Below are 12,746 nucleotides of genomic sequence, written 5' to 3' on the forward strand. Positions count from 1 at the left end.
AGAGCGAACCTGGGACAGAAGAGGAGCCAAGCTGCAGGGAAACAGGTGAGCTGGGGCTGAGAAGAGGAGCTATAGCAGTAGCAACAGAGGCCAGCCCCAGACAGTGAGTGAAGCGGAGAAGAAAGAGGGACCGAGCTGGGATGTGCTGAGAGCAGTGCAGACCTGAACAGGGAACAGCATGGCAAGGGCCCTGAATCCATGAGACATCCGCCCTGAGCATCCCTCCATGTGTGTGTGTTTGCCTGTCCACAGAGGAGAAGGCCAGCCTTCTGACTGCCTGTTCTGTAAAGAAGAGGCCTATCCAGAAAGGTAAGAAGCCCCACAAAGAAGAGAGAGAGAGAGCCCCCTACCCAAAACGAGTGCCCAGACTCCAAAGGAACTGGTTTTGGAGTGGCTGCCAGTGTAAGAGCCTGCTGGTTCTAGTGTCCTCACCTGAGAGCCTCCCCTGGGGAAGGAACTGCCTAGCCTAAGACGAAGCCTTGAGCCCTGTGAGTGTCTGCAGTTAGGGGCCTGTCTTCAGGGGGGTTTAGTTTAACGGTCCATCAGTTTGAGTAGTGGGTGTAGAGCGGGTGAAAAGGGAAGCGGAAGCAATAAAAAAAGGGTTATGTGTTGGGAGGGTTAGGTAGGAATTCCCCTTGCTTATCTTTTTATTTAAATTTAGTTAGTCCACAAGGCTCTTTGCTAAAGAAAATACTGACTGAGTCTAGGGAGGATAACACACCGAGCACAGGGGGTCAAGGTTTTCCTTTTTTTTGAGTTATTTTCAGTCAGTATAGTAGGTGCCCTGGAGTTCCTGGGTTGGTGAGCTGACCCCACCAACTGAAGAGATATGGATGCGGAGACGATCAAGGTACCAACACAAGACAGCTGCGATGCTAGCAAAGAATTGATATACAGTAATATCATTGTGTGCACACAAACTGATACTAAAAATTAAAAATCTTAGATCTGATTGCACTAATTTTATTACACACTCACTGTAGCACTCTTATCTGAGGGAATCCTGGGTGTATGTGATCTGGTGAACTTGTAAGAGAAAAATTTAGACAGGGACAAAGGATCTGATCCCTGAGGAATAGAGTTGAAGTTACATTAAGGGGAAAATGAGTTGCTGGTATATTTGTCTGATGCTTATTGCAGAGTAACTGTGAATATTTATCCTTGAAGTATTTATTGTAGAGTGACTGAGTTTTAGTAGCAGAGGTAGTGGAGGCGTGAAGTGACAATCATGTTTGTGATAGTGTTTGGGATGTCTTGTGTTATTGCAGAAGTTGGATTGGGGTCTTGATCATTTTTATTGTAAATTTGAACACCTTATTGCCTTTGTAATTTATTGCAAAGTATTTAATACCTTGTACTATTTCTATTTAATACCATCAAACTTTAACAATTGGTCAAAGAAACATATTCAAGTATTTCCATTTATTTTACTATTTAACAAAATATCTAATATTTTTCTTGTCAAAAATCTTGGTTGTGTGGAGCTTATTTGGGAACCCTACTTGAAACAATGACATTTCTATTTTCATTTATCTATGTATTTATTTGTTGTAATTACCCACTCCACCACTAGGGGGTATACAGTATTTTCACTGTTACACTAGTATTCTAGAAAGGAAAGTAGGCACCTTCATTCTTTTATAGAATAAGCACATAGCAGGCACCCTCTGCGTGTCTCTTTATAGATGCACAGATATAAACAGACCCCCCCCCCCCCCCCATAGAAACCTAACTAGTGAAACTAAGGAGCATGTTTACTAAGCTGTGTTAAGCAGCTCATTAGGGTTTTATCACACAATAAACGTTAGTGTGAATCCACACTAACAGCTAATGAACATTACAACAGCCAGTGCAGTAAAAATCTTGCACTAACTGATTAATGTTGGTGGAGGCGGAGAGTAGGTACAACAGAGGCAGAGTAGAGGATTGTCTGTCAGTGATAGCTAGTGTATGACAATGAGCTAGCAGCCCATATAACTGCTGCAAATAGCTCCAGGTGCAGCAGAGCTATTGGCAGTCTGAGTGTTGCTGCCTTGTGCCACTCCCCATCATTCATTCCCCCAACCCCTAACAATCAGCCCAGAGTCAAATTCCCCCTCCCAATCCAAATGCTCATGACCCCCTCCCGATCCATACAACAATGCTGAAACCCCCTCATGAACCCCATCCAATATTCAATATAACCCCACTTAGACAGCCCCCCCCCCCATCAAAACCCACCTTCTGAGCACTACCTGACCATCTTCTCACAAGTGGACCTCCCTGAGAACCTCCAGGACTTATCTGGGGGCAATCCAGGGTGGGCTAGTGGGCCTGGGCAGGAACAGTCCCTTCCATTCCCACCCAGTCTGGCTCTGGTTTCAAAAGGCAGCTGCTGACTCCTAGAGTTGGGAGGAGGGTTGGGTTGGGAGGTGGGTTTTGATTGGGGGATCTGCCCAGGTATGGAGGTCTTGAACATTTGGATGGAGATTGGGTGGGGGAGTCAACATTGTTGAGGAGGTTCAGGCTGCTTGATGTTTGGATAAGGATTTGGGTGGTAGTCATAGTGGAGGGTGGGATTGGCATCTGTGCTACCACAGCAGGGAGTTTACAATGGTGGCACTGCATAAATGAAGGGCAGATGCAGGGCATGCCCTCTGAATTCACCACATGGGCTTTAAGATATGGTAAGATGTGGTAAGTGCAAAACCTTACTGCATTTTAGTAAAGATGCCCCTAAAGCTGCAGTTCAACCATATAGTCTGGGACCATTTTTAAAAACCCTACTCTAGCTAGCTAACTCCCTCTGTGGCTGATGACTCCTTTGTGTGAGAGACTAAAGCTTGGGAAGGGGTGAAGGTGTGCTGAGTCACTCCCTCTGAGGAGATGCTTAAAGTTGCAAGTTCTGAAGAGGAAGAAACCTGCTTGGTTCTCACCCTAGGTTTTATTATCTCTCAACAGTTCAATTATATTAATATTGAATTAATAATAATTAGTTTGGTGGCAGGGATTAGCAGCTGGTAGAAAGGGTTAGTGATGACTGGGGTTTGGGTGGGGTATTGTAAGGAAAACAACCACTGTAGATGACTGAGACTGGGTTGACTGGGGGCAGCTGGGACATAGGTAGGAGAGGTAAGGTACTGGGGATTCTTACCCTAACATCTATTTGCAATTTAATTATTTTGCAAACTGAAATAGATGTATATCAATAATGAATATACTCAGATATGCATTTTTGTGTGGGGACAGCAGAGCCACCTGAGGATTCAAAAGGGGGGTGGGGAGTAAGAAAAGCAGAAATTAGGAATGCTTAATGGGGAGAATAGAAGCTGGGTGATGGGGGTTGTACAAACTATGATTTTACTCATGGAGGAGTAACCTAGTAGTTAGTGCAGTGAACTCTGATCCTGGGGAACTGGGTTGTGATTCCCACTGCAGCTCTGGGCAAGGTCACTTAACTCTCCATTGTGCCAGGTACAATAAGTACCCGTATATACTATGTAAAACTGCTTTGAATGTTCAAATGTCTATCAATATTCTACCAGTATTCTCAGTGGAGGAGGGTAGTTAGTGGGGTCCCGCAGGGGTCTGTGCTGGGTCCGTTGCTTTTAATGTATTTATAAATGACCTAGAGATGGGAATAACTAGTGAGGTAATTAAATTCGCCGATGACACAAAATTATTCAGGGTCGTCAAGTCGCAGGAGGAATGTGAACGATTACAGGAGGACCTTGCGAGACTGGGAGAAGGGGCGGCAAGTGGCAGATGAAGTTCAATGTTGACAGTGCAAAGTGATGCATGTGGGTAAGAGGAACCCGAATTATAGCTACGTCTTGCAAGGTTCCGCGTTAGGAGTACGGATCAAGAAAGGGATCTGGGTGTCGTCGTCGATGATACGCTGAAACCTTCTGCTCAGTGTGCTGCTGCGGCTAGGAAAGCGAATAGAATGTTGGGTGTTATTAGGAGGGTATGGAGTCCAGGTGTGCGGATGTTATAATGCCGTTGTATCGCTCCATGGTGCGACCGCACCTGGAGTATTGTGTTCAGTACTGGTCTCCGTATCTCAAAAAGATATAGTAGAATTGGAAAAGGTACAGCGAAGGGCGACGAAAATGATAGTGGGGATGGGACGACTTTCCTATGAAGAGAGGCTGAGAAGGCTAGGGCTTTTTAGCTTGGAGAAGAGACGGCTGAGGGGAGATATGATAGAAGTGTATAAAATAATGAGTGGAATGGATCGGGTGGATGTGAAGCGACTGTTTCACGCTATCCAAAAATACTAGGACTAGAGGGCATGAGTTGAAGCTACAGTGTGGTAAATTTAAAACGAATCGGAGAAAATTTTTCTTCACCCAACGTGTAATTAGACTCTGGAATTCGTTGCCGGAGAACGTGGTACGGGCGGTTAGCTTGACGGAGTTTAAAAAGGGGTTAGATAGATTCCTAAAGGACAAGTCCATAGACCGCTATTAAATGGACTTGGAAAAATTCCGCATTTTTAGGTATAACTTGTCCTTGAATGTTTTTGCGTTTGGGGAGCGTGCCAGGTGCCCTTGACCTGGATTGGCCACTGTCGGTGACAGGATGCTGGGCTAGATGGACCTTTGGTCTTTCCCAGTATGGCACTACTTATGTACTTATGTACTTATAAGTCCCTTTCCCTTTCTATTGATCTATAAAACAGGAATTTATTTTTTTTAGTACTGGTGCTCAAAAACGTGTTTTCAAACTATAGTTCAATCAAAGAAGGGGTAATTACATAGTTATCTTTCTTCAGCCTTTTCCATGCAAATTTCTTGCAGAAGTCTAGGGCTCTAACCTGTGGAAAATCCTGTGGGTCAGTACTAATGAGATTAGTTTTCTTTTGCTTTAAAAAAAACAACAACATATTTTCCTTTGGAGGAAAAAAAACAGTATGCTGTTCTAAGTATTGAAGACTGCCATTTACAATGGATTCTTTCTATCTGTGTACCTTTTGATCTAGCTCTAGTATTTTTTATTGGTTCATACACTCCCCAAGGATGTCATTGTATCTAATTCAGGACCATCCCAAAGGTATCAGTGATGGTTATCATCACCTAATGGACAGTCATGCCTTCAGTACACATTGCCCTCAGTCATTATTTCCAAATCAACATTGCCATCAAGGGTGACAGACTGCAAAGGGATCTTTGTCTGCCCGGGTCAGTTGTAGTTCATTTGGTTGAACAAGGCCTAAAAGCCTTGTACAATAGGATCTCCTTCCAAAACGTAACCCTTCAAGGAAGATGGTTAAGATAGTCATGTCGGGAGGCAGAAGGTGAGTAGTTAAAAAGTATCACAATGATTCAAATAGGTATATCTTCTAGGATAACTTTTGGGGATTTTTATATAAGTAAACATATGATTACTCTGTAGAAAGTGTTTTGAAAACTGTCCTCTCTCAGCGAGAGACAAGGTTATACACACTCTGCCCAATATGCAGCGCTATTTGACTGGCCAGGAACCGCTCCTGGCTGGTTAAATAGAGCTCAACTAGCTATCCATAAAAATTCAACACATCACCGGCTAAGTTTGGTAGCCAAATTGGGCTGCTGAAATAGCAGGGCTATCTTTGGGCTGGTTTAAACTGAACTAGTCAGCACTGAATATCGACTTGGCCTGTTAAGTTGAAACCGGCCAAAATAAACCGGATACTCATGCCGGTCACTGGAAACAGCCCGGCATTGAATATCCAGACTCAGCGCCAACTGCAGGAGGCAGCCCGGCTAACTCCTGCAGTCTGAATATTAGTCACACTGCTTTACACAATCTTGGGAATTCTATATATAGTGCCCAGCGTTATGCACTATTTCCGCACTAATATTTTGGTGCGGAAAAGCGTTATAACAGAAGCAAGGCACCAAAACAGCCCAAAAATGGCAAATCCATGCAGAACTATGCTTATGCATCCAGTTATAGCAGAGTGCCCAAGTGTTTCCATGCAATCTGAAAAGGGGGTGTAATGATGGGAGGGACATTGGCAGGTCAGGGGTGTTCTCTGAAAATACTCACAGGGTTATAGAATTCAGGGGGAATCTATGCCCAACTTCTGCACAGGGATTTACACCTGGTTTTAGTTGGTGTAAATGCTCACACCCAAAGTTGGGTGCGGATTCTGGTGCTAGGCGCTATTCTATAAAGGGTGCCCATCTCACAGTGCCCTTTATAGAATACTGTTCAGTGCCGATTTTTTCGGCACCATATACTAAATCCATCTCGATGTCTGTACTTTACCTGTGGCGCAGGGGTAACCCTATAATGAGGCCAAATGAGGCGGAAGCCTCAGGCAGCATTTTAGAAAGAGCAGCATCACAAAGCCCCCACCCCCCACAGGAGGTCCAACATTTTCCCCCCTCTTTCTCAAACCCTCCCCCTGGTTTACCTCCACATGCTTTGCAGAGGTTGCCAGGCTATGGCAGCGATTCACATTTACTGCCTGCTGCCATTCTCCGAATCTTCTCTCAACCACATCCTGCCCTGTCTGATGTAACTTCCTGTTTTCTTAGGGGCAGGATGCAATATAGAGAAGACTCAGAGACCAGCGGCAGGCAGTGAATGTCAGTCGCTGCCACAGCCTGGTGACCTCTGCAAAGCAAGCAGAGGTTAACTGGGGGGAGGGATGTCAGATAGCCTGCAGGGGAGGGGAATAGAAAGATGCTGGACTGCTTGGGGATTGCCCGCAGGGGGAGGAGGAAGACAAAAACTACCAGATTGTGGGGGGAGGGAAGCAAAAGGAAAGACATTGGATCTCAGATGAAGGGGGAGGAATTGAAGGTGACAAGTTTTAAATGAGGGAAGGTCAGGGCCGGTGCAATGTGGTGAGCGCGGTAAGCATGGCAGGAGGACGCTGACCTCTGAAGAGCACCACAAACCATGCTTATGGGCAGCCACAACTCCCTGTCTCAGACCTCTTCTCAGCTGCTAGTTCAGGCTCCAGCTGGAGCCCTCCCCACCTGCCCATCCTCAGCTCCCTTGATAGCCCCCTTCTTGTTTCGGCCACCCGGTGCCCTGCATTAAAATCTTTTGAACCGGCAGTGCCTTCCTCTGATGTAACTTCCTATTTCTGCAAGGGTGAGACACAGTGAGAGACAGCCCAAGGCAAGATGCTTTTTTCAGAGACACTGGCACTGCATTGCCGGTTCAAAAGGTTTTAACTGTGGGGCACCAGGTGTCAGAAACAAGAAGGGAGCTGAGGATGGGCAGGTGGAGATTGGGGGCTGCGGCTGGGGCTGGAACAGGGACTAGGGCTGAACTCGAAGGGGGCTAAAAAGGGGGAGGCTCAGATGGCAGAAGGGGCAGGAGCTGGAACTGGGTTCTGAGAAGGGGGCAGGTCAGAGAATAGGGCTATGGCTGGGGCTTGGGTAGGTGGGAGAATGTGCCTGAGGCTACAATGCAGGGCAGGTGGATGAAGGAGATGAACTGGGGCTGAAAATGAGGTTAGGTGGGATAAGAGAGCTAGGACTGGAACTGGGGGCTGAAAATGGTTTAGGGGCTGGAACTGGGGGCTGAAACTTGGGACTGGTGGAAGAAAAGGGCTGGGGCTGAAACTAGGAGCTAAAAGTGGGGACTAGTGGGATAATGGGGCTGGAACTGGGGGCTAAAAAAAGGGAGCAGATGGAAGAAGTGAGCTGGGCTGGAACTAGGGGCAGGTGGGATAATGGGACTGGAACTGGGGACTGAGGCTTGCAATGGCTCTGATTTAGGTGCTAGGAGAAGGTGGCTGGCGAAGAGGTGGGTGAAGGAGTGACAGAAGTGGTCTGATGCTGGGGGCATGATGCTAGAGCTGAGGAAGAGAGAAGGGGAGATCACAGATATCAGACTGGGGTTAGGGATGGGGGTGGGAGAAGGGGTCTGAGCCCTGACAAGGGGCAGATGGGAGTTGAGCTGATGCAGAGGATTGAAGAGAAGGGCAGAAACTGTGTGGGGGATGGGAATAAGCAAGGGTATATACAGGAAAAGGTGAAGGTGGAGGGGCAGAGGGATGGGTAGTGGGGGTTAAGGTCGAGGAACGATAGAGTAAACATTGGAGAAGGAGGTAGGTGGATGGAGAAAGAAGTATGGGAGAAGAGGCAGAGGCAAATGATGATAGTGTAAAGGGTAAAAGAGATGGTAAGTTGTGAAAAGGGTAAAGGACAAAGGAAGGGGACAGATCATTGAAGGAGGTGAGAAAAGGTGGAAATAAAGAAAGTTAAAGGGGAAATGGGAGCCTGAATAGGGATAAGAGTCCAGGGGCTCGTAGAAACAGGAATACGTCAGAAGAGGGCGGAGCCATCATCCGACTTGCAACGAGGGAAGGGAAGGCTGCTGGGAACCGGCGTAAGCCTGCCGATATCTTCAATGCCGGCTGCCCGCGACTCCAGCAAAACTGTAATATTTAAAGGTACGGGGGGGGGCAGAAAGGAAACAGGGCAGACGGAGAGGAGAGGAGGGTTGCCTGCACATGGTGGAAGAGGGGAGAGGAGGGTTGCTGGATGGAGGGAAGGGGAGAGGAGGGTTGCTGGACATGGTGGAAGAAGGGGAGAGGAGGGTTGCTGGATGGAGGGAAGGGGAGAGGAGGGTTGCTGATATGGTGGAAGAAGGGGAGAGGAGGGTTGCTGGATGAAGGGAGGGGAGAGGAGGGTTGCTGGATGGTGGAAGAAAGGGGAGAGGAGAGGGAAGGGGAGAGGAGGGTTGCTGGATGGAGGGAAGGGGAGAGGAGGGTTGCTGCACATGGTGGAAGAAGGGGAGAGGAGGGTTTGCTGGATGGAGGGAAGGGGAGAGGAGGGTTGCTGGACATGGTGGAAGAAGGGGGGAGGAGAGGGCAGGGGAGAGGAGGGTTGCTGCACATGGTGGAGAAGGGGAGAGGAGGGTTTGCTGGATGAGAGAAGGGGAGAGTGAGGGTTGCGGACATGGTGGAAGAAGGGAGAGGAGGGTTGCTGGATATGGTGAAGAAGGGGAGAGGAGGGTTGCTGGATGGAGGGAAGGGGAGAGGAGGGTTGATGGACATGGTGGAGAAGGGAGAGGAGGGTTGCTGGACATGGTGGAAGAGGGAGAGGAGGGTTGCTGGATATGGTGGAAGAAGGGGAGAGGAGGGTTGCTGGATGGAGAGAAGGGGAGAGGAGGGTTGCTGGACATGGTAAGAAGAGGGGGAGAGGAGGGTTGCTGGATATGGTGGAAGAAGGGGAGAGGAGGTTGCTGGATGGAGGGAAGGGAGAGGAGGGTGCTGGACATGGTGGAAGAAGGGGAGAGGAGAGGGAAGGGGAGAGGAGGGTTGCTGGACATGGTGGAAGAAGGGGAGAGGAGGGTTGCTGGATGGAGGGAAGGGAGAGGAGGGTTGCTGGACATGGTGGAAGAAGGGGAGAGGAGGGTTGCTGGATGGAGGGAAGGGGAGAGGAGGGTTTGCTGGACATGGATGGAAGAGAGGGAAGGGAGAGAGAAGAAATGCTGGACATGGATGGAGGGATGAAGAATGAGGAAGGAGATGAGAATGAGGGAAAAGGAAGAGAGGAGAAAAAACTGCACATGGATGAAGAAAAATGGCAGAAGCTGGATCCACTAGACAGTCAAGTCTGCAGAGGACCCAGCTTTTACTTATGGATATAGAGCAAGAAATGAAGAAGAAAGGAGGAAAGTAAAGAAATAATGGAAAGGAAGCCCTGGAAACGGAGTTAAGAGGACAGATAGCAGCAGAATCGGATACTGGGCCAGCATGATCAGAAAACAGTCACCAGACAACAAAGGTAGAAAAAAATAATTTTATTTTCATTATAGTGTTTGGAATATGTTCCTCTTTGAGAATCAGGTGCTCAACATTAAAAGTTTATATTTATTTACTTATTTATGGCATTTTATCCCACATTAAACATGAATTAAATTGGAACCTGGGATCATTTAATTTTTTTTCCTGGAGACAGTAATGCATTGCCTCCCCCCCCCCCCCCCCCCCCCCAGGCTCTCTCCCCGGCTATAGCAGCTCTGCAATTTTGAGGGGAGGTGAATGGGGGGGGTGCAGAGGTGGACCGGGGAGGAGAGCCTGTTGTTAAACATTTACCAGCACACCACTGTCTAGTGCCCACCCATTCAACCTGTTGGCCCACCCAAAATTGAACTTCTGGCTACGCCACGGATAAGACATAAAGGGACTGAAGATGGAGAGAGGATGAGTGACAGGGAAGAAGCTGGAGGTTGGTAAGGGTAAGACGTAGAGAAATAAGCTGGGGAGGCAATGAATACAGAAAATGGAAATGGGCAACTGTAAAGTGGGTGAAATACTGGAAAGAGGAGATAGGGAAGAATAAGTCACAGGTAGGAATAGGAGAACTAGGGAGTTAAGTGCAAGAACTGAAAAGCTGGTAGAAGAGAATCAAGAAGGAGGGATATATGAAGGGGCTTGGGAGAGGGAGAAAAGCTGGACAACAGGACACAGGAAAGGAAGCCAGAGGGAAAGATTTTGGGTGTAAGGGAAAGGAGGGGAAGATGGACAAAAGTAGGCAGGAAGGGAAGCCAGAAGGAGGGATGTTTGAAGGGGAGGGAGGGAGAGATGCTGGATAACAGTCAGTAAGGGAAGCAAGAAGGCCGAATGTTTGAATCAGGGGTGGAGGAGAGGGAGGGTGAGATCTCCATCCATCCATCCTTTATGTTCCAACAGGAGGCAGAAAGGGAAGAGAGAAAGAGACATCTTGGTTTGGAGAGTGAATAGGAGAGAATATAGATGCTGTACAGTGGATGGGAGGAAAGAAAGAGGGGGAGATATTGGATTAAAGCGAGGGAAGAGAGGGAGAGATGCTGGACTATGGGGGAGGATGACAGAGAAGAGAAGAGATATACTGGACCATGGGAGGGGGCAGGAGGGAAGAGAGATGGGACTGGACTTGTCAGGCTTCAAGGATGTGGGGAAGAGGAGATGTTGGGCTACAGGGTAGAGTGAGGGATAGGGAAGGGAGATGCTAGGAACGGTGTAAACCATTTGGGAAAGGCCAAGGGTATTGTCAAAGAGACAAGTGAGAGGAGAATAGTGGAGTACAGAAGGTAGAAATGTGGTAATGGGAAATAGGTGATAAATGGGATAGGAAGCTGAGAAAGAGGCAAGATAGGAAATGGAAGAGTTAGGGGTGAGAGAAGGAGATGGAAAGTTGATAGGTAGGTGAAAAGTAGGAGTAGGATGAAATCTGAGTGGACAGAGGCAGGAATTAAAAAAAAGGAAGGAAAATAGGTAAAAGGAAACATCAGCATGTCAGAGACAGGTGTATTGAGGGACTAAGACAGGAAGAGAGAGGGAGAAATAAAAAAATGGACAGCAGCCACTGGAAACAGAAGACAGACAGGAAAGCAGACAAGTGAAATTGGGACCAACATAATGGAACATTAAACTGCCCAGAAAACAAAAGTAGAAAAAAGTATTTTATTTTGATTTTATTAATTGAAATATGCTAGCTTTGGGAAATGTTCATCGCAAATGTTCAGTACAAATATAATAGTTTATTTTTTTATTTCTCCAGTGTTGCAATACATATTTAGTTTGACTTCTTGTGTTTTGCAGTTCAATTTTTTGTCTTCATATTTCTATATCCATTGAAGACTTTCTTCCAGAAATTGTCCCTAAGATTAGGCTTGGTCTTGATTTGTTGGAATCCCAGGCTTCCAAATTTAAATTTAAGTTAGAGATAAACTAAATTTCTCGTGGTAACCAGCCCCTTCGACCATACCGTATATAATAATTTTACCATTCACAACATGTCCTACCCCCTAGACACTACACTTAGGGTACTGGGTGCATTAATTAATAGTTACCTCATGTTCAAGCTTCAGTTTACTTTCAAAGCTGAGGAGAATCAGATCATATTTCTCGCTTAACATCTTTAGACTGCTAGTTCAATCCTCGGTTTAATTCAGTTCGATTATTGCAATTTCATCTATGCTGGATGTAAGAAGGATGTCCTAAAACAGCTGCAATGGCCCAATATACAGCAGCTAGGCTTGTCCTCAAGATATATTTTGATAGAGCCACTCCATTATCATGCAAGCTGCAACTGGCTACCCATTAAGCCAGGATTATTTTAAATTATGTTTTGTATTTCAAATATTTTATGGCATGACACCGGATTATATCCAGCCCTTAATAATTATTCCCCCTATGCAATATTACCTCTGGCTCTAGGGACTACCTTAGACTTCATCCTCCAGATTGCAAGAGAGAGAGCGCAATAAATTGTTTCACTCTACAGACTTTAGATACCAACAGGCTTTATTTTCGAAAGAGAAAGACAACCATCTTTCGAACAAATCAGGAGATGGGCGTCCTTCTCCCAGGATCGCCCAAATCAGCATAATCGAAAGCTGATTTTGGGCGTCCTCAACTGCTTTCCGTCGCGGGGACAACCAAGTCCACGGGGGCGTGTTGGAAGCATAGCGAAGGCGGACTGGGGCGTACTTAACACATGGGGGGTTTTGGCCAATAATGGAAAAAAGAAGGGCGTTCCTAACGAACACTTGGCCGGACTTGGTACTTTTTTTTATGACCAAGCCACAAAAATGTGCCCTAAATGACCAGATGACCTCCCCTTACTCCCCCAATGGTCACTAACCCCCTCCCACCCTAAAAAAATTGTTTTTAATATTTTTTGCCAGCCTCTATGCCAGCCTCAAATATCATACCCAGCTCCATGACAGCAGTTTGCATGTCCCTGGAGCAGTTTTAGTAGGTACTCTGCAGTGCACTTCAGGCATGCGGACCCAGGCCCATCCCCCCTACCTGTTATACTGGTGGT

Source organism: Microcaecilia unicolor, chromosome 1, assembly GCF_901765095.1.
Source record: "Microcaecilia unicolor chromosome 1, aMicUni1.1, whole genome shotgun sequence".
Lineage (NCBI taxonomy): Eukaryota > Metazoa > Chordata > Amphibia > Gymnophiona > Siphonopidae > Microcaecilia > Microcaecilia unicolor.